This window comes from Theropithecus gelada, chromosome 2 (genome assembly GCF_003255815.1).
Source record: "Theropithecus gelada isolate Dixy chromosome 2, Tgel_1.0, whole genome shotgun sequence".
Lineage (NCBI taxonomy): Eukaryota > Metazoa > Chordata > Mammalia > Primates > Cercopithecidae > Theropithecus > Theropithecus gelada.
Genome location: NC_037669.1, coordinates 111,532,437 through 111,555,587, shown reverse-complemented (window position 1 = coordinate 111,555,587; position 23,151 = coordinate 111,532,437). Strand labels below are relative to the sequence as shown.

Genomic DNA, 23,151 nt, shown 5'->3' with positions numbered 1-23,151 from the left:
TGTTTTAAGAATGTTTTCACATCTCTATTTTATGCAGTCCTTTTCTGTTCTAATTTAATAACATCATTACTTACCTAAGTTAGAAATTTGTGCTCACTGGCCAGGCGTGGTGGCTCATGCCTGTAATCCCAGCATTTTGGGAGGCCAAGGCAGGTGGATAACCTGAGGTCAGGAGTTCAAGACCAGCCTGACCAACATGGCAAAACCCCATCTCTACTAAAAACATAAAATTAGCCAGGCGTGGTGGTGCATACCTGTAATCCCAGCTACTTAGAAGGCTGAGGCAGAAGAATCGCTTAAACCTGGGAGGCGGAGGTTGCAATGAGCGAAGATCGCACCATTGTACTCCAGCCTGGGCAACAAGAGTGAAAAAAAAAAAAAAAGAAATTTCTGCTAACCTTGATTCTATCCCTTCTGACCTGCCAAATTCAACTGATTACCAAATCTTAGGTATTCTTTCTTAGAATTGTCCCTGGATTTTAGCCCCATCTTTTCTCATCATCACTGCCTTAGTTTATTCCTTTCCCATTTCACTTTACTATTACTACCTGTCCTACTTTTCTACTCTCCTCTTTTTCTTACCACACTGCTGCAAAAATTATCAGGTAAATAGCAGAATTTTGTGTGTGTGCTCTTATAAATAGGTTGTATGGAAGAGATTGGGGGGAGATTAACATTGCTTTCACACTGCTATTAAGATAATCACCCTAAAATATGAAATTGATATGCTTAAAGCTTAGCAGTTCTTATGACCTATATTGATGCTTGTCAAACTTGGGTTGTATAAGATCACTTAGCAGACTTGATAATGTGCAAATTATCCTGACCCTAGAAATTCTGGTTCGGTAGATCCATAGTACTAGGAACCCGAATTTTATTTTTATTTTTATTTTTTGAAACAGAGTCTCACTCTGTTACCCAGGCTGGAGTGCAGTGGCTGATCATAACTCACTGCAGCCTTGAACTCCCGGGCTCAAGTAGTTCTCCCACCTCCGCCTCCCATAGCGTTAGGATTGCAGGCATGAGCCACTGTGCTGAGCCTGGAACCTGAATTTTAATAAGCCTTCCCTCTCATGATCCTTACACATATGATCCCAGGACAAGATGTTGAAGAACAGACCTTGGGAAAACATGCAGTCTTATTTACTGTAATTCTCACAATTTGACATCAGCCTTCTTTTCTGTGCTCGTTTTCTACATTTTTTTCTCATGGACACCTTACAGTCTAGTCACTCTGAACTGCTACATGCTCACCTAGGTCGTTGTGGACTCCTGTTCTTGTGCTCATGCTGTTCTGTGGTTTACAGCCTTTTTTGCTATGGCTTCTCCTACCCAGTAACATGTTGATCTTGGTACACTGTCTTCAGTTTATATATAATCTGCGTAAAGTACTCCCAGACTCACTCTCCTAGACAGAGTCTATCTCTCCCTCTTCTGTATTTCCATAGCCTCTATTTATTACAACACACATATACTAAATTACGCTTATTTTCATACCTTCCTCACTAGACTGTAAGCCTCTTGAGGTCAGGGATGCCATATTTTAGAACTTTTATTTATCTTATAGTAAAAGCCTGGCACAAAATAATTGCATACTAAATATTTGTCAAATCATTAACAATCCAATAAAGAAGGCAAGGAGTAATTAGTCCCATTTTCAGTGAGGAAAATGATGTCTTGAGAAATTAGTATTTGCATATAGTTACCCAGCTTGTAAGTGTAGGCTCAAGACTTACACATAAGAAATCTGGCTTCTTTTCTGGTTTTGGTCTTTACAGAAAAGATAGAGAATAAACTGTAAAATTACCCCTTCCATTTTCTACCCATACGGCTCCCATGTTCGTTTAAATTACCACCTCCATTTTCTACCCATACAGCTCACATATTTATGTTTTATCATGTTATGGCCAAAAATGTTTTAATAAACCTTTACATCATATTCACACTATAAAAATAAAATAATGCCTATTTCTCTAGGGTGTGAACAGATTGCTGGATATTAAGCCATTTGTCTCTCACTTTCACATCTAACCTTTATTCTGCTTTGTAATGCTTATTTATTTCTCTTGCAGAAAGAGTGTTATAGTGCCTCATGGGATGTCTACAAATATTTGTTTAATCAAATGAGCTGATATTTATATAAGAAACATTTTATTCTGCAACAATTAAGGCAGTATTCAAATGGGTTTCCACTGTAGTTTTGAAAGCTCACTTTCCAAAGTTTAGATATGTTTAGCCTTACTGTAGACTTCACTCTTTTTTTTTTTTTTTTTTTTGAGACAGAGTGATCGAGACTTCACTCTTAAGGTGTTGATGGAAATCAACGACCAGCTGCAAAATTCAGATCCAGTATGCCATAGGATACATCTAGCCACGGTTTAAACCAAATGTTAGCAATGAAATATTTAGTAGCAACTGTTCTTTTAAAAGAAACATTTTAGATAATTAGAGTTGTCTTGTAATATCTTATACCCAGCTGTCAGCTTTTTACTTTTTCTGCCAATATTTCTGGAACTGAAACCAAGAAAATGGAAATTAGGGCACCACACTTTGAAATACATTAAACACTTGAAAAGCTGTTAAATCTTATAGGATTTCCAAAAAGAGTTCTTCAGTGCCTCAGAATATTTTTATAAAAAGCTAATATCTACAATAACCCTCCCCAGTATTAAGCTGAAATATATACATACCTTAGTAAATAATTGGAGCATTTGAGGAATGGAAGAATTGCCTCTATTAATAGCTACTGGACTTGAAGATTATTAAATTTGAACATTCTAATTTCACTTTTGAAAGTTTCTGATACTATTTCTTAATTTTGTTACTATGTTTAATCAGCATATCACTATCCTTTCACTCATTTCTTTAGCTTTTGTTACTGTCTTTCTACTTTTAAGATACTCATATCTTCATTTTTTACGACATCAACTTTCAGTAGTATTCCTCATTCCTCACTATGTTAGACAGTGATAAGTGTCCCATTCTTCCTGTCAAGTCTTTCCCACCCTTCCACAAAATGTTACATATAATTACTTTTTATATTGTCAAGTATTGATAACATTTGTATTCTGTTCTATAACCATATTTAAATCCTCCTATGTTTTAACTATAGATAGATTTTAATAGTTGAACCTAGTAGTATTTACATTAATATCATATAAAAATGTTTCACTTTACAACCAAGTAGAGTACTACGGTTGGATTTCTTTTTCTGAATCTGTGTCCAACATCATGAACTACGCAATGAACATTCTTTGCATTCAGATCATATGGTTTGTCTTTTCACATATTCCACATACTGCTCAAGATTGTGCTCTTTTGCTTCATTTTAAGCATGATGTTATACATTTTTTGTTTTCCCCTAAAGTTTCCAATGACTTTTCTTTTTTCTATTGTTGAAACCATAGAAACGGCATTCAACCTGCCATTAATGCTGCTGGACTTCTCAGTTCTTCATCTGCTGCTTCAAACCTGTTGGATTGTTTTTCCTGAACACTTTTTACTTTGGAATTCAGATTTCATCTTCAAGTTTGGGCATATTACTTTCTGTGATTAAAGTTTATCTCAGGACTACTTTTTCTTAATGATTTGCTTACGTTATTTGACCACTGGTTCAGTTCCACCATTTCTAGCATGTGGTCTCTTCCTCTTTCTTGACCTCCACCTTTGGTTGGCTAGAGTAATTAGTCAATTAAGTGCCTTTGGCCGGGCGCGGTGGCTCAAGCCTGTAATCCCAGCACTTTGGGAGGCCGAGACGGGCGGATCACGAGGTCAGGAGATCGAGACCATCCTGGCTAACAGGGTGAAACCCCGTCTCTACTAAAAAATACAAAAAACTAGCCGGGCGAGGTGGCGGGCGCCTGTAGTCCCAGCTACTCGGGAGGCTGAGGCCGGAGAATGGCGTGAACCCGGGAGGCGGAGCTTGCAGTGAGCTGAGATCCGGCCACTGCACTCCAGCCTGGGCGACAGAGCGAGACTCCGTCTCAAAAAAAAAAATAAAAATAAAAATAAAAAAAAAAAGTGCCTTAGAATTGGTTCAGGGGAAGTAAAACTTTGGATACCTAATGGTCTGAAAATACCTTTATTTTGTCTTTACATATGATAGTTTGCTGAGTATCGAATTCCTGGTCAAATTATTTTCCAGCATTTTAATTACTGCATTGTTTTTTATTTGTTATTGATGAGAATAGCATTTCCAGTCCGATAAGTTTTCTCTTGCAGACTGCTTGTTTTTCTCTCTGAAAGCTTTTAAGCTTTTATCTATATCTTTTATTGTCTAGTATAGTTTTTTACATTTATTCTGTCCACTGGTCCCTTTTAATCTGAACGTGTAAGTCTCTCCAGCTCTCAAATGTTTTTCTTTTGTATCTTTAATTTCCTTTCTTCCATTTTTCTCTTACTTCAGAACTTGTGGAATAAGGAAGTATTAAGTTGTTGAACCTCTTTGATTTATTGTATATCTTTTTCACCCTTGTTTCATTATGTGTATCTTTTTGCTCTATGTTCTAGCATTTTTTAAAATTTTGCAAATATAGAAGAAATTTTATACCCTTACGGTTATGTTTTTACATTGTGTTTGTTATTCTAATAAGATTCATTTCAATGTAAGGTATAAATTGAAAACCCACTCTTTTTTCCCAAATGTCTAGCCATTTCCAGCTGGTCTCTTCCCTATTGATTTGAAATGATACCTTTATCATGTAACACATTCTGTGTCTTTTTTTTTTTATTTCTGGGTTTGTTTTTTCTTTTTCTTTTTTCTTTTTTTTTTTTTTCTGACTGTTCATGAGCCATATCTTACCATTGTGATTATTTTAGTTTCATAATTTTTTTTTCCAGAGAAGAGAAAGTTTGGTCAAACTTTTGAGACATGTATTTACTTTCCCACGTCAACAATCATGGACTATCGTCTTATGTTTATGAGTGGCTGAGTCATATCTCCTGAGGAAAACATAGCACCATTAAGTGCTATGGCATCCTATAGAGAACTTCAGTCATTGGTTATACTGTTAAGACCTACCTCTTGGTTTCACAGCCCCACAAGCCCTCTTTGAAGTGACCTATCCAGTAGGGCTAGACCTTTCTCTCCCCCTACCTTCTCCCCTCCCCTAATTTTTCTAGTCTCCTGCAATTTTTTTTTTTAACATTAGAATCAGCATGCTTAATTCTACACACAGACACAAAAATCCTATTGTTATTTTATTGGGATTACATCAGATGTATAGATTATCTAAGGAAGAATTGACATCTTTGTGAATTGATTGTCTTCCTATCCAAGAATGTGGAATGTTTTTCCATTTCTTCAATCTTTTGTGTTACTTGGGAGCATTTTAAAGTTTTCTTCGTTTATTTTAAAGCAGTAAAAATTCATTTTTTTTTCTGTTCACATGACTAATCAATTCTACCAGGACCATCTATTAAATAATCTGTCCTAATTAAAGGTTCTGGGGTTTTTCTCTATACAAAATTGCAGCAACTATTGTACTTAAGTTTGCTTCTGAACTCACTTCTGTTCTCTGGATCTGCATGGGCCAATACTATTCTATTTTTATAACTAAGGATTTAATACCTACTTAAATGAGCCCCTTCTCATTACTCTTCTTTCAAACATTCAGTATATTAAAAGCTATTATAACACTTCTTACTCTGTTTTAGAGGTGGACATAGACATTACACACATACAAAAAGAAAACTACAAGCCAATCTCACTTAAAGTATTAGTTATCTTAAAATAATTAGCAGATTCAGTAGTTTGTTAAAACACACACACACACCATAGCCAAATGGCATTTATTCTAGAAATACAAGGGTCATTTTAATCTTAGGAAATCCATAACAGACATTAATTCTCTCTCCTTCCCTCCCTCCCTTCCTTCCTCCCTCTTCTTTTCTCCAGCACAGACATGTGTGTGTGTGTGCGCGCGCGCACACACACACACACACACACACACACATACACACGACCTTAGTAAAATAGGAATAGAAAGCTATTCTTTGACTAATTAAGTAATAGATATACCAAAGCAGAAGCTTCAGTCAGGCTTAATAATGAAAGACTCGCATTGTCATTCATATTACGAATAATTCAAGAAACAATAGCTATTTTTTTTGTCTTGCTTTTATAAGGAAAAGAAAAAATATAAAGGAGAGGACATATTTGCACATTTTAATTTCCTGTATCAGTTTCTCCTGACCACTTGCTCACATTCTTCCCCAAGTGAAGCCAATGTTGGTAATGGAGTGAATTCTGGAGTAGGGGGAACATTGGAGGGTACACATTTGTTCATATATACTTTTTAACCCAGATTTTTAATTGTATTAGTATAAAATTGTGGTAAACATGCTTTCATTTTAAATATCTTCTGAACCTGTAATTACATTACCTTTTTAAATTTTTATTTAATTTCTATCATCAAAATAAGTGTATCTTCCAGTAATGACAGTGTGAGGAGGTTAGATGATTTCCTTCCTCAGAAAACAGGCATCAAAATACTGGAGTAACTGTGTTAATGTCAGCCAAAATAGATTGTAAGAAAAGGAGTATTATTAGAGATAAAGAGGAACATTTCAAAATTATGAAGTGACAAATATGGCGGGAAAATATAAAAATTCTAAATGTATATGCACTTAAGAGAGGCACAAAATCCATGAAACAAAGATTGATAGAACTGAGAGATGAAATAGGCAATTCAGTCTTTAGAAGAGTTGGAGATTTTAATACTCTTCTCTCAACAGTTGATAGAATAAGTAAACAGAAAACAGGATACAGAAGACATGAATAAAGCAATCAGCCAACTCCATCTAATTGACATCTGCAGAATACCCAACAACAGTAGAAAACACATTATTCTCAAGTGCATTGGAAACATTAGCCAGGGTGAATAGTATACTAGCCCACAAAAATGAAATGTTTTAATAAATATGAAAGAATTGAAATTATATGATATGTTTTGCAACTACAAAGGAATTAAAAATCATGGAGAGAAATAAGGAAAATGGAAAGAAATAAGGAAAATCCCCAAATATGTGGAAATGAATACATTTCTGAGTAACCCATGGGTGAAAAAATAATTCACTGGGTAAAATAGAAAATATTTTTAACTGAGTGAAAATGAACACAAAATATAAGAAAATATTTGGTATGTAGCTCTCAAGCAGTGCTAAGAAAGAAATGTTTGGCTTTAAATGCTTATGCCAGAAAGGAAGAAAGGCATAAAATCACTTATCTAAGCTGCTGCCTTAAGAAGCTAGAAAAGAGGCCGGGCGCGGTGGCTCAAGCCTGTAATCCCAGCACTTTAGGAGGCGAGACCATCCTGGTTAACACGGTGAAACCCCATCTCTACTAAAAAAAAAACAAAAAACTAGCCGGGCGTGGTGGCGGGCGCCTGTAGTCCCAGCTACTCGGGAGGCTGAGGCAGGAGAATGGCCTAAACCCGGGAGGCGGAGCTTGCAGTGAGCTGAAATCCGGCCACTGCACTCCAGCCTGGGCAAAAGAACGAGACTCCGTCTCAAAAAAAAAAAAAAAAAAAAAAAGCTAGAAAAGAAAGAGTAAAGTATACCCAAAGTAAGTAGAAGAACGGGAGTAATAAAGATCAGAACAGAAATCAAGGAAATCAAAAGCTGCTTCTTTAAAGAGTTCAGTAAATCTTTAGAGAAAATGATCAAGAAGGGATGTAAGTTAGAAATACTGAGACTGAAAGAATGGTTGTTATTACAGACACTATAAATACTAAAAAGATAAAGGAATATTATGAACAAGTTTACAACAACCAATTTGACAACTTAGATGAAATGAACAAATTCTTTGAAAGATACTGATCACCAAAAGTGATTCCCAAAGAAGTAGAAAATCTAAATAGACCTATATAGAGTAAAGAAATTGGATTAGTAGTTAAAAATTTCCAATAAAGAAAATCTGGGCTCTGATGGCATAGCTAGTAATTCTGTCAAACACTGAAGGAAGAAAAAAATTCAAGCCCCACCCACATTTTCAGAAAAGCAGGAGGAAGGAGAGCATCACAGTTCATTTTATGAGGACAGCATTACTAGATACCAAAGCCAACACAAAAGCATCCCAGGAAAACTAGCAGCCAGTATTCCTCATAAACGTAGACACAGAAATCCTTAGCAAAATATTAGCATGTTTAATTAGCAATATTATATTTAAAAGGATAATACTATACATCATGGTCAAGTAGGATTTATCCCAGCAATGCAAGGCTGACTTAACTTAGAAATATCAATTCTGTTTAATACACCATACTAATAAGATAAATTTGAAAACAAAAAAAAAAGTGATCATCTCGATAGACGCAGAAAAGTATTTGACAAAATTCATTACAAAGTTATAATACAAACTCTTAGCAAACCAGGAATTGAAGGCAACTTCCTCAACCTGATAAAGGATGTCTGTGAAAAAAAAAAAAAAATCATACTTCATGGTGAATGATTTTATAGTTTTCCACTAAAGATGAAGAACAAGGCAAGGATGTTTGCTCTTACTGCTTTTATTCAACATTATCCTGGAGGTCCTAGCCAATGTAGTAAGGCAAGAAAAAGAAATTAAAGGATATTCGGAATGGAAAGGAAGAAGTAAAACCAAAAAGATGGCATATATAGAGAAAGTTCTAAAGAATCTACCCAAAAAAAAAAAAAAAAAAAAACACTACTAGAACTAACAAGTGACTTAGGCAAGGCTGTAGAGTAAAAGATAACCAACAAGAATTGTATTTCTAAATACTAGCAATGAACAATCCAAAAATGAAATTAAAAACAAAATCATTTACAATAGTATCACATAGCTAAATACTTAGTAATAAACTTAAGAATAGATACACAGACCTGTGCACTGAACACTACAAAATATTGTTGATAGAAGTTAAAGAAGAACTAAGTTAATTGAGAGGTACACTATATTCATGAATTGGTACACTATGTTCAATGCAGTCCCAATCAAAATCTTGTCAGGTTTTCTCATAGAAATTGACAGACTGGTTCTAAAATGTATATGGAAGTGCAAAAAACATAACCGCACACAAAAACTACAAAATCTGAACACAGGTACCTGATTTGTACTTGCTATAAAGCTACAATAATCAAAATAGTACAGTATTAGCGTAAGGATAGACATATAGATGAATGAAAGAGATTTGAGAATCTAGAAAGAGTAATTCTTAACAGTAATATTTTTCAATTAATTTCTTATTTTGGACAATTGGTACATCCTATAGATCTTTTCCCCATGATTTAATGAAATGTAACATAGTTTTCTTTTTATTGAACATTTTTGCTTTTATATTATATGTTACCTTATCTGTTAATAAAAACACATAAATAAATAGGTTAGGTATTATTTATGTGGTAACTCAGTTTCAACAAAGGTGCTAAGGTAATTCAATGGGAAAAGAATAGTCTCTTCAAAAAGACCGGGCACGGTGGCTCACACCTGTAATCCCAGCACTTTGGGAGGCTGAGGCGAGCGGATCACGAGGTCAGGAGATCAAAACCGTCCTGGATATCACACTGTGAAACCCCGTCTCTACTAAAAATACAAAAAAAAAAAATTAGCCGGGCGTGGTGGCGGGCGCCTGTAGTTGAAGCTAGTCCGGAGACTGAGGCAGGAGGATGGTGTGAACCCGGGAGGCGGAGCTTCCAGTGAGCCGAGATCATGCCCTGCACTCCAGCCTGGGCGACAGAGCCAGACTCGCGGCGTCTCAAAAAAAAAAAAAAAAAAGTGCTAGAATAACAAATTTATTAAAAATGGATTGATGGATTGATGGTTCGTAGACCTAAACTTAAGTGCTTACCCCAGTAATTACCTACGTGGTGTATTGACTGCAAAGAAATAACACTTGTAAAGGTGGGTTGTGGAAATGTTTTTTTGTTTTTGTTTTGAGGTGGAGTTTCGCTCTTGTTGCCCAGGCTGGAGTATAATGGCACAATCTCGGCTCACTGCAACCTCTGCCTCCTGGGTTCAAGCGATTCTCCTGCCTCATCTCCCAAGTAGCTGGGACTACAGGCGCCTGCCACCACACCTGGATAATTTTTTGTATTTTTAGTGGACACGGGGTTTCGCTATATTGGCCAGACTGGTCTCGAATTCCGGACTTCAGGTGATCCACCCGGCTCGGCCTCCCGAAGTGCTGGGATTACAGGTGTGAGCCACTGTGCCCGGCCCGGAAGTGTTTTAAAACTTAATTGTAGTGGTGGTTTTTACAACTATACATTCACCAAGACTCATCCAACTGAATTTTAATTTATACCTCAGGTAAAGCTAAAATAAAATAATATATGCATATTATTTTCAAATTACAGCTGAAAGGTTAATAAAAACAGGCTGGGCATGGTGGCTCACACCTGTAATCCCAGCACTTTGGGAGGCCGAGGTGGACGGGTCACGAGGTCAGGAGTTCAAGACCAGCCTGGCCAATACAGTGAAGTCCTGTCCCTACTAAAAATACAAAAAAATTAGCTGGGCGTGGTGGCAAGCACCTGTGATCCCAGCTCTCGGGAGACTAAGGCAGGAGAATCGCTTGAACCTGGGGAGGCCGAGGTTACAATGAGCGGAGATTGTGCCTCTGCACTCCAGCCTGGGCAACGGAGCTAGACTCCATCTCAGAAACAAACAAAACATCAGTTCATTACTGTATCTCACTTACTCCCATCCCCCTCACAACTTTGTCTTGTCCCATGTCATGCTTCAGGAAACCACTTTCAGCTATTCAAGCTACTACTATGGTGTTTGCCACCTTATAATAATGGGGTATATTGCTCTGTCTTGGTCCACCAATATTTGACATTATTCATTAGCTTTCTCATACAATTTTAACGCTCATATCTTCTTTTGACTTATCATCCTATATTTAATCATTACTGGTTAAATCCACATTTAGTTATTTCATTATTCAGTGACCATATAGTAATAAAGCAAATGCTACATGGGGTTATTTTTTTTCTGTTACAACTTTGCTGTTGTTTTTTAATTAATTGCTTCATCTTAGAAATTTGCTTAGTTACCATTGTGTCTGAATTTGTCTTTCAATGAGCTTCAGTCCATCTTTGCAGTAAGTCTCATATGTGATAATTAGTTTAGTTATTTTCCTATAATAGCCTTTGTAGCGCCTTCAGTATTTCTGATTTAATCTTGATTGCTTGCTGCGTCTGTTTCACAGCTGCTATCTCAAGACTCCTTTTTGTCCTCATCCTGGAAATTCCCTACACCTGCTTCCTGTGTTGAAGCCTTGATTCCTATGCCCCATACCTTCATGGTGACTACCTCATTCTATAGGAGCTTATCCTCTCGTGGCATCTTGAAGAGAGATAACTAGGAGGTAAATGTTTTGAGATTTTACATACCTGAATATGTGTTATTCTGCTCCTACAATTATGTGATATTTTAAGTGAGTGTAGAATGCTAGATTGAAAATCATTTTTACCCAGATATTGCTCTGGTATCTTCCAGCTTTCAGTTTTGCTATTTAGAGTTCTAAGTGCCTGTTTCCTCATTTTTTTTTTTTATTTTTCTCTCTGGAAGTGATTAATCTCTTCACTTCTGGTGTTCTGAAATTTTATGGTATGGTATCTTGGTGTGTGTCATTTATCTATTGTGCTGTGTACTCCATAAGTCCCTGCTGCTTACAGATTTACATTTTTCTATTCTTGGAAGTATCCTTGCCTTTTTTGATAGTTCCCTCCCCTTTGTTTTCATTATTCTCTCTGGAACTCCTACTAGGCAGATATTGCACTTCCTAGATTGCTTTTCTAAATTTTTACCTCTCCCTCCTCTTACTCATCCCTTTCTTTTTGTTCTGCCTTCTGGAAAATTGCCTTAACTTTAACTTCAAACGTTCGTTGAATTTTTTTTTTTTTGTTTTTTGTTTTCAGTTCTTATTCCCTGGTCTTATTGGTTCCTCTGCATAAGGATGCAATCTTTTATCTTTAATTACAGTTTCTTTGACATTTTCCTCTGTGCCATCATTCTGTTTCTCACCACTTCTGTTTCATTTTGGTCTCAATCTTTAATATTGGAGACATTCCTCAAATGCATGAAGATCCTCGGTGGTCATTCATATTTAAAAGATACGAAAAGCTGACCGAAAGCCCTGGGTATGAAGTCAGAGCTCTTGTCTGTTGGTAAACTCCGCTATAGGAAATCTTCGTATCACCATTTTTCTCTAGGTTAGTTTTGTTTTCTCTAGTTTTGAATCCTTTCCAGAGGAAATCTATAGTCTTCTCTGTGGGGGCTGCTTATGTTTTAGAGAAATACTGAAGAAAGGGACTTTGGGTCTCATTAGAGTTGCACATAATCTTTTGGTTTTAGTCATATCTACTTCATCCATATCTACTTCTGTATCTGTTGAAGTCCAAAGCATCTTGAGTTTAGTTTTTCCAGAAATTATGCCTTCTGATTTCTGCATGATTGGGAAGTCACTGAGTACACCAACTGGAGTTGGAGACCTGGAATTCCAGTAGTTCCAGGAACCTCCTAGTCCTGAACTTTATGGGGTTTCATGAGAATTGGCTGGTTCTTTAGGCACTTAAATTTAACATTTTTCACCTCTGGTGAGTTTTTTTTTCCCCCCTGTCTTTGTATATTATGGTTTAGGGTTACAGTTTTCCAGCTTCATCAAAGAAAGAGTTTCTCTCATTCTCCTTATTTAGAAATGATTGGTGACTTTACTCAGATATTTTAAGATCAGAAGTATATGCTACCCCTTTTTTATAAACTATTCTGCAGCTATTCCTTCACGACTTTGCTACATCTTGGTGATCTTTTCATGTCACTACCTACAAGTCTATGTCATTGATATTAATGGCTATATAGTAGTCCATAAAATGCTTTATTATAATTTATGAAATCTCCCTATTGATGAAGATTTTGGTGGTTTGTAGTTTTTGCTTTCATGAATATTGTTGCGATGAATATTGTTTGGCTTACTTTTGGGTGAATTTTTACAAAGAGATCCGTATAATAAGTTCCCAGTAGTGAGGTTACCTAATGTAAGAATAAGTGCATTTAAAATTCGAATCATATTGTCAGACTGTTTCCCAGAAAGTTTACATTCCTACCAACAATCTGAGAGGGCTATCTTTGCAGTTACTAGGTTTCATCAAACTTGTTTTTTTCAATATGATAAGTTTAGAAATGGGGATATATTTTTGTTTTTATTTGCATTTTTAAATATTTTCTTAGGTTGGTTGGCTATTTAAACTTCTTTTTCTGAAAACTTTGTATGTATAGCCTTTTAAAATTCTTATTGACTTGACTAAACTATTTGTAAATTACAGAAATTAGCCCTTTGTCATATGTGTGTTGCAGGTGCTTTCCCAGTTTGCCAGTGGTCTTTCATTTTGGTTTATGGTACTATTGCTAGACCAGAATCTTTGACTTTTATTTAGTGAGATTTACCCATCTTTTTCCGTGTGGCGTCTTAGTATTATAGCATTAATATATAAACTATAGTTTCTTTTTTTGTTTGTTTTTTTTTGAGATGGAGTCTCACTGTGTCGCCCAGGCTGGAGTGCAGTGACCCAGTCTCCACTCACTGCAACCTCCGCCTCCTCGGTTCAAGTGGTTCTCCTGCCTCAGCCTCCTGAGTAGCTGGGATTACAGGCACCTGCCACCACTGCCAGCTGATTTTTGTATTTTTAGTAGAGACGGGGTTTCACCATGTTGGCCAGGCTGGTGTCGAACTCCTGATCTCAGGTGATCTGCCTGCCTCAGCTTCCCAGAGTGCTGGGATTACAGGCATGAGCCACCATGCCCGGCCTATAGTTTTTCTTTATCTGAACAATAACTAATTATAAAATATAGTGGAAGAGAAAAACCTATTCAGAAAATTAACAAAAAGATCACTTATCTAGAAATAAACTTAAACCATAGCAGAGCTTATATGAAGAAATCTTTTAAAACTGAGCAAGGATTTGTTGGACAAGACAGCACTAATCTCAAAAGAAAATTTGATAAGTAAGTCTTATTCATAGTTTTTCCTCATCAAAAGACAGCATTAAGAAAATGAATAGACATGCCACAGAATGAGTTTTAAAAAAAAAAAAAAAAACAGAATTCCCAGCATTTACAAGGGATTGAGGATGTGTATCAGAATATATAAAGAACCTCTGAAGTCCAGGTGTGGTGGTTCACACCTGTAATCCCAGTGCTCTGGGAGGCCAAGGTGGGAGGATCACTTAAAGCTAGGAGTTCAAGACCAGCCTTGTAACATAGTGAGACAAGACTCTGTCATTACCAAAAAAATAAGTTTTTTTTTTTTTTTAAGTTAGCTGGGCATGGAGGCATGTGCCTATAGTCCTAGCTATTCAGGAAGTTGAGGCTGTAGTAAGCTATGATCACGCCACTGCGCTCCAGCCTGGGTGACAAAGTGAGACCTTGTCTCTAAAAATAAAAAAAAATCCTCAGAAATTAACATTTTAAAAATTATGAACTACTTAATATAAAAACGGGCAAAAGACTCGAGCACACCTTTCACGTAAGATACACAAATGGCCAATAAGCACACGAAAAGATTTCCACCATCATTATTAGTCATCAGTAAATGCAAATTAAAACCATGGTAAGATACCACTACAAATTCAAACCATCATGAGGTAACCCCACTAGAATAGCTGAAATAAAAGTGACTGATACTACTGAATAGTTATGATATAGACCAACTGGAACTCTTAACTTATTACTGGTGGGAATATAAGAACTATTTCTTATAAAGTTAAACATAACATTTACCTTATGTGTCAGGAGGTTCCCAGAATTATCCCTAGGTTTCATGGTTTGCTAGGACAGCTCACATAACCCAGCATGATGTCGTCCTCATGGCTCTATCACTTATTACAGTGAAAACACAGAGTTAGCAAAGGGAAAAGGTGAATGGAGCAAAATCCAGGGGAGACCAGGTACAGGCTTCCAACAGTCCTCTTCCATAGAGTCTCACAAGACACACTTAATTTCCCCAGCAAAGAGATGTGACAATACTTGTGAAATCTAACCAGCCAGGGAAGTTTGCTAGAGACTGAGTGCTCAGGACTTTTACCAGTGTCTGATCATACCCTCTGCTCAGCGCACACCCAAATTCCAGACTCCCAAAGGAAAGCAGGTATTAAGCAGAAAGCATATTGTTATCATAAACACTTTAGACACATGGAGCTAGTCTTATCAGATGGGAATCAGGGTAGGAATCCTGCCAAAATCCAAGATCCAAGTTCCCAGACACCAAACCAGCCTTGCAAACAGGCTTTTTAAAGGATAAGCGTTTAAGAGTAAACTCTTTTCTGCAAGTTTACAACCTAACATTTTGCTAAGTATAACAAAAATTGATGTAGGAATTTTGAAAGCCAATGCTGGAAACAGCCCACATGTTCAACAACTGGAAATTGTATAAACAAGCTGTAGTATATTTTGGAATACTACCTAAAAAGAACTAACCGCTAATGCATTGAAACATAGATGAATCCCAACCTGGTGTGCTCTTCTCATTCTGTACCTGACAGTATGTTAACCAAAAGAAGCCAAATACAAAACTATACACTGAGATTCAATTTATGTAAAGTTAAGAATCAGCAAAACTAATCTATAATTTCAGAAACCAAAATGTGATTGCCTGGGGGCAGAGAGATAAAGTAATTGGAAAAGAGCATGACAGAATGTTCTAGGATAATAGAAATGTATATTATATGTCTTGTTTTGTGCAGTGGTTACATGGGTGTAAAAAGTTGTCAAAAGTCATCAAACTTAATGCTTAAGATGTGCAGAGTTCATTGTATGTTAATTATAGTTCAATTTGAAAAATTACTGAGAAACATTGAAAAATAGGTAAGTGAAAATGCATACTTGGATAGGAAAAACATCTTGTAAAGATGTCAGTTCTCCCTGTTCTCAAAATACCAAGAAGTTTTGCCTTGATTTTTGTTTTTGAATTTAGCAAAATATTCAAAAGTTTATCTGGAATGATAAGCCAAGTTTAATAAGACTGTGAAGGGACTTTACAGAAGATACTTGGGCTGAATTTAAAGGATGAGTATGATTAAAATGGCAATAAATGTGAATATGAGGTAAAAGATCGTGGACCATATTTACAAAGGCAAAAAAAAATTGTAAAGGGTAAAGATTGATCTAGTAAGATTAGAGCTTGGAGTGTGGGGAAGAATAAGGACAGAGCACAGTTGTAATGGTTGAGGCTTTGAGTCAGGGCTGTATTGTATAGTTACTAGAGATTCACAACATTGTCTTAATTGAGTAATGGTGTAATTAGATACATGTTTTAGATAGCCAATTCTAGTGACACGGTGGATAATTAAGTGGGTAGGGGAAAAATTGGTTGCTTTGTGCTTTCAGGGTCTCTTGCCTTAGTTCATACTGTCCACTTAACCTGTTGCACTCTCTCATTCTGTACCTGTCAGAAATCTTTTTCATTCATTAAGCCTCCCCTAAACGGACACACAGGCTCGCTTTCTCCTAAAATTACCACATTCTGCCTTGTAATTGTTAGATAATAAGGTCTTTCAACTTCATTTATATACTTGTATGAATGTTTTTCTCCCCGTTTCCTTTTCATCACCCATCCCTTTGCTTCAGCTGCTAGTGTCTTATAGATGGTAATTGCTTACTGAATGCTTGTGAATTAGAGATCAGTCCTGCATATGAGAACTCTTTTTAGGGTCTAGTAGTGATAGAGAAGATTGAAAAAAAAAAAGTGATGAATTTGAGGGTGATTTAAGGGGTGGAAGTGATGTCATGCAAGAGAGGAGTTGAAAGCACCAAAGGTTTTAACCTTGGAGATTGAGAAAGTGGTGATGTCATGAAGAATGCATTCCACATTTGAATAATGAGCAGAGTAAGAGGTATCAACAAATGAAACCATTAAAGGAGGCCATAAAAACAACAGAGATCATTTCAACATTCTATTAAGGAAATTTGGGGGAACACACTTTAATTAAATAATAACATCAGTATTTCTTTACCTTTGTAACTTTTACCTTTTAATTATGAAGATGTTTTAAGATGAAATATAAAATGTGAACCTGAGAACTTTTTAACATTTAACATGGATATACATATCCATGTTTAGAATGTTCTCTGTGTATTATTGCATGATTTTGTCATAAATGCCCTACTAGGAAGAGAAAGGTCAGAGATTGTGTGTGTGTCTTTATATGTGTGTGTATTTGTGTGTTTTGTCCTGGCAAAAAGACAAACTGAGAGAACAGAAGAACAAAAGAGCAGTACTGAAAATAGCTAGATTAAAGGTTGTTTCTCTGTCACCACACACCAGATATGGAGAGTAGTAAAAGCAGACAGATGGACAGTTCTGTTAGTTTTGGAGTATGTGAATAGAGAAACATTCTGTTCCTTTTATTCAGAAAAGGAATTTCTAGACTAAATTACTGGTATCAGCAATAAGTTTCATATTCTGACCAAAGAAACATTATTATTATTTTTTTTTACCCCAGGGATAATGACTCATGCTGTTCTCAGAATTTTGCTTTTGTGGAAACTAAAATGCAGTCATAAATGCGGCACTGTTATTTGGATCTTAGTGCTGATGATACTATTGTGAGTAGACTAGTGATGGGCAAGAACACTAGTATTATCAACCCAGTTGTAACAAAGAAGCCAAGCACATCTTAATTAGCTGATTCTAGATGGGAAGGTAGATTTTTTAAACAAATTAGCTAATTGTTATAATTCTGTGAATTATGCAATAGAAATAGGACCCATAATGTTATTTTTTTAATACTTTGTTATTTTGAGGGGTTTGTGTCAGAAGTTAAATTTCTAACTTCCCATATTGACAGTGGAGATAATTGAACATATTTTCTCTGCCTTTTTTTCTTATGTTCCTCAAAATTAGTTTAAGTCTACTAAATGATAGTCACATAGACCATAAAGCAACTATCAAATAGAGCATATCAGCTAGATGATGAAGTTGAAAGGTTATATTCTAGTTTTATTTTAACTTTTAAAGTCTTGTAATTTAAGAAATAGAGGTTTGAATGTCTTCTTTATATACCATAGTACTAGATGCTCTCACTCTGAATTTTTACCGTGTCAGGATACTCCATCACATATTTATCTCTAATTATAATTATTGGACACATATACAAAATGTCCAATTTTGTGTCCAAAAAAAAGCTTTTTATCATTGAAAAAGCATTAATGACTTATGTTAAATAGCCAGTTTAAAAGTTTTTGTCAGTTGATAAATTTTATAAAAGAAGCATTTTAATTTATTAAATCATTGTAAGTAATTTATTGTTTAACTGTATGCCTTCGATGGTTAACTAATGTCATACAGAGCATCAGTGAATAAGAGTGGCAGTATTGGCTGGGTGCTGTGGCTCACACCTCTAATCCCAGCACTTTGAAAGAGGCAGAAGGATCATTAGAGCCCAGGAGTTCAAGATCAGCCTGGGCAACATGGCGAGACCCCATCTCTGCATTAAAAAAAAAAAAAAATTAGTTGGGCATGATAGCACACACAGGTAGTCCTAGCTCCTAGCTACTCGTGAAGCTGAGGGAGGAGAATTGCTTGAGTCTGGGGCTGGGGTGGGGAGGGGGTTGAGGCTGTAGTGAGCCATGATCATAACACTGTACTCCTGAGAGAGACCCTGTCTCAAAAAAAAAAAAAAAAAAAAGGTAATATTCTACTCACTGATCATGTATGTTGCTGCTTTTACACAGTTATACCCATTTCAGTTTGTTGTTCTCCTTGCTTGCTTTTTAAGGTATAGTAATTATAATTTCCAAGATACTTGGTACACTGAACTGTACGTAAGTATAAACAAACAGTAAATGTTTGAAAGGGAAAATAAAGACCACTTACTAATATTTCTTTTCCACTGTTGAATGGATTCTGAAGTATCTTGGCTGTATTGTGTTATCTAATAGATGGATTTTTAAAAAATCTGTGCTTACATGACTTCACATTGTTGTTGCTTTCATTCATAGAACTTCTCTTCACATTTTAGCTAGGGGACGCTTGTGCTGAAATTAAGCTCTCACTGCACTTCTGGGAGATCTGAGTTTCTTTGCTTGCCAAAGTTATTTTGCATTACTTCAAGCTTTCCTGTTGTGAAATAGCCCTTTTGCCAGAGATCAAATACTGAAGGATGATAAATCACTATTAAAGTTGGTCAATAATTGCTTGCAATGGACATTTTCATTATTACTAACGTAATACTAGAATATTTTGTTATTGCCAGAAAATGGGGCATATGGCAAGCAATTACATCAGAATATAAAGTTATTGTTTGGTCTTTATCATTGAAAAAGCATTGTTATTTAAATCAAATTTCTACTGTATCTCATGTATATCATCTACTGTATATCATGCAATGTCGTAACATCCCAGATGGACTTGGGGTGTATTCACTTAAAAAAATACAATATCTTAAATTCATTAGAGTATAGTTGGAAGAAAATGTATTATTTTTGCAAGAAGCTGTTTATGGGTTTATCTGATTAATTTATGTAGAGCCAGGAAAAAGTTGTTTTGACCAATAAATTTGGCATTTGAAATGAGCAAGTTAAGAATAGACATTAAGTGATCACCTTAAGTGCAATAAAATTTCAGTGCACTATACATTCTGTGCTTTATTTCTATTGGTGAGAATACCAGTAATATATAAATATGGTATTAGACGAAAGAATAAGAGATTACAATAATAGCTCCTAAGAAAGGAAATCAGTTCAAGGACATAGGCTGAGGTTGTGATGTGGACAAAAAGATAATAGCAAGGATAGATAAATAACTAGACAAAAATGTCAGGGACCTAAGTATTTATATGGCAAACAAGGATACTCAGTACATCTAGAGCCAGACTTTTTCCAGTGTCTAATCCTTGTTGTGTATTAAATACTTTGTGAACTAAAATATATTTTATGACACTGTGTTAACTGATACATAATTATGTAATGGAAGCCATTAGGGCCTGTGTCTTGGCAGGAATGAAACTAAAAGCAAGGTCCTTCTAGTATTTTTGGTAGAAGATTATTGGCTAGTGCCTATTTTCACAGCACATACTACTAAAATTAGAAGGACGACAAGACGAGCATTGCCCCTCCCTGTGCAAAATTGATACACACATTCAAGAAGTGCTCCATATTTTTAATCTGGATTCACGTACCAGCAGGCTGTTTTCCTGCTGCAAAGCAAATTGGTGGAGTCCATTTACACCTCCTCCTTAGCCCGTCAGTATTGGCAGTTATCACCACCACAATCACAGCAGCACAGTCCAGACCGTGTCATTTGATTTTGAAAATATTGTCCTTGCAACAGCCAGTTAGGACAGTGATATATTAATATCTGCTTTGCTTATTATTTGTGCCTGGGAGTATGTAATCATAGTCACAGACACCATAGCTACAATTTTATGACACTTGGTCTCAGGAAATAGAGAACTCTACAGAAGACAGTAGACCATGATGAAGCTTTATCATTAGTCCCTGGTTCTCTCCCCTCCAGATCACTTTGGCCTTCTGACAGACAGTACAGATAAATCTGTTAAGTTTGGAATGTTGAATTGGTCAAAATGAAAGTAATAGTCCAGAGCAAAAAAGACCTTCTGTGAAACATACGTGGATGCAATTAGGTGAATATATTGTATCTGCTGGTGTCCCCAACGTTGATAGCTCTATTTATTGGACCAGCCTAGACTGAAAATCTTCTGTGTAGGCATTTTGGTGGGGATTCTTTCACCTCTGTGGATACCGACTGTTATGTTTAAGGAAGATAGAACCAAGAAACCTGTAGCTAACCCAAGTTTCACTTTATGATGGCAGCACTGTAAAAGTTTGGTATGAAAGACTCATCTCTTCTTCATTCTCAAGACAATAGGGCTAATCAGTGAGATGCGGGCAAGTTTTAATTTATCTAAATACTAAAGAGTATCACTTTCTGGGATAGTACTTGAATACAAGTCCCTGTGGTGACTAAATTATGTCCTCACCCCATGATATAAGGAAATAAGATAGCCATTGATTTTTGATGAAGAAACACTGGGGGAACAGCATGTGGCAACTGTTTTCCACTCTCACCCATAGTAGTGGAAAGACATGAAAGAAAGCTATTGAGGTATTCAGAGCCACAGAAAGGCTTATTAAGTCATTGAGCTATACTAGAAAGAAACATAAAAACAAAAGAGGAGAAGCCATTTGATAAACTTCAGGGGGAGAAGTTCTAATCCCTGATGACTTACAGAAACATCTTGCCTTCAGCTTCTTACAGATCTTTAAAAGGATCAGGTCAAGTGATTTGAAAGACATATTGCTCATGTTATCCTTTTCTAGATTGTATAGAAATAAACCATTTTTCCTCTGCTCTCACACGACAACAATCAACACAGGAGACTTCTGTGACCACTGGTCGCCAAGAAGTATATGGGGATTTCTCCCCACCAACAACCAGTCAGTTGATTCTGCCGCAGATTCTTCAATAGACAGCAGTTGAGTATCCTGTAATTCAATTCAGTTCTGATACTATCTGCCTGGAGATAGCATCAGATCCCATAGGTTGAGGGCTCAGTCACAAGACTGCCATCCATTTAGACAGTCATAAGCCTCAGGTTTTACTTGTGCTTCTGACTGACTAGCTATAAATCAGGGTTCCCATGACCCCCTCCTTGGGTTTGATTAATTTGCTAGAGCAGCTCATAGAACTCAGGGAAATACATTCTTCGGTTTATTATAAAGAATATCACAAAGGATACAGATGAAGAAGATGCATAGGGCAGGGCTTGTGGGAAGGAGTGTGGAGCTTCCATGCCTTCTGTGGGCATGCCACCTTCCAGGAACCTCCACTTGTTCAGCTATCCAGAAGGTCCTCGAACTCAGTCCTTTTTGGATTTTTATGGAAACTTCATTAAGTAGCATGATTGATTAAATAATTGGCCATTGGTGATCTGCTTAACCTTCAGCCCCTCTCTCCTCTGAGGAGGTGGTGAGGGGGGAGGGGTGGAGGTAGGGGTGGGACTAAAAGCCCCAATTCTTTAATCTTGCCTTGGTTTTTCTGGTAACCAACCCTCATCCTGAAGCAACCTAGGGGCTGCCAGCCACCAGTCAACTTATTAGCATACAGAAAGACACTTAACACTTTGGAGATTCCAAGGAATTTAGGAGTTGTGTGCCAGGAGAGAGGACAGATACCAAATATTTATTTCACCATATGACATAGATGTTCTTAATTTAATTAAGATGTTAATCTAGATATTCTTAAACTCTTAATGAACTCAACAAGCTGGGCCCTGGATAATGTACCCTTTTGTTTCATTTTCTTTAGATCACAAGCAGCCAGGAAACAGCTATTTTATATGTCAGCCAAGTCCGGAATGGTGTTAGCTTCATTATGGCAACAAAGAGTGAAGTTACTTTTGGTGAAGCCCTGGGCTTTTGGAAGAAAAAGGGAGGAGAGGTGGTTTTAACATTGACTTTAAGTTGAAAAGTAGAGCCCTTTTATAGTTTTTTTTTTTTAAATGAATCCATCAATCAACAATGGAACAGTGTGTGGTTAGCATCATCTTTGAAGTTCCAAGTCATAGAGGGATTTTCTTCCTGAAGTATGTGGGATGTGAGTCATTGTAAAGGGGAATTACAAAGAAAAATGAGCCCTATTTTTTTAGTTATCATCAATATAGGTTTGGTTATAAACTTACTGTAAAAGGTTAAACCATCAGGACCTTTTCTCTTTGAGTTCCACAGGAGCTGAAATTTGCTTAGCAGGAAATTGCAGTAACATTTCAAGAATCCTTCCGTATTTTGCATTTCCTTTATATTAGACCACAATTCCTTGCTAGGTTGATCTCTTCATTGATCTCATTGGTTAAATTTTCATTGAGGCAATCAGGTGTATAGACTTCTATTTTCACTGTCTTCAGTATATACAGTTGGTCCTGAAATGGATATACAGCTGCCAAACTTAAATACCTTAGGATTGTTTCTCTCTTTATGTAAAAGATGCTACTTTATAGTCATTTTATAAGGGAAGTGGTTTTTTTTCTCTAATTTAAAAAATTACCTTCTATATGATACCAAATTTCCTTTAAGTGTTGCTTCAGTGAACCAAATAGTGTTTTACTAAGTGTAGGAGTTCTAACTAGATAATATCTGCCATCTCTTTACAACAAGCCTAAAACAGTAAAGTTCTG

General features: G+C 36.3%; 1 protein-coding gene and 1 non-coding gene across 2 annotated transcripts in view; one reads left to right on the top strand and one right to left on the bottom strand.

Moving 5' to 3' along the window:
• Window positions 1-23,151, top strand: part of PIK3CA (phosphatidylinositol-4,5-bisphosphate 3-kinase catalytic subunit alpha) — a 91,982-nt gene that overhangs the window by 16,161 nt on the left and 52,670 nt on the right. The window lies entirely within an intron of this gene.
• Window positions 4,931-5,062, bottom strand: LOC112619924. Its single transcript, XR_003118402.1, has one exon. It is a non-coding gene; the product is annotated as a small nucleolar RNA SNORA25 (small nucleolar RNA).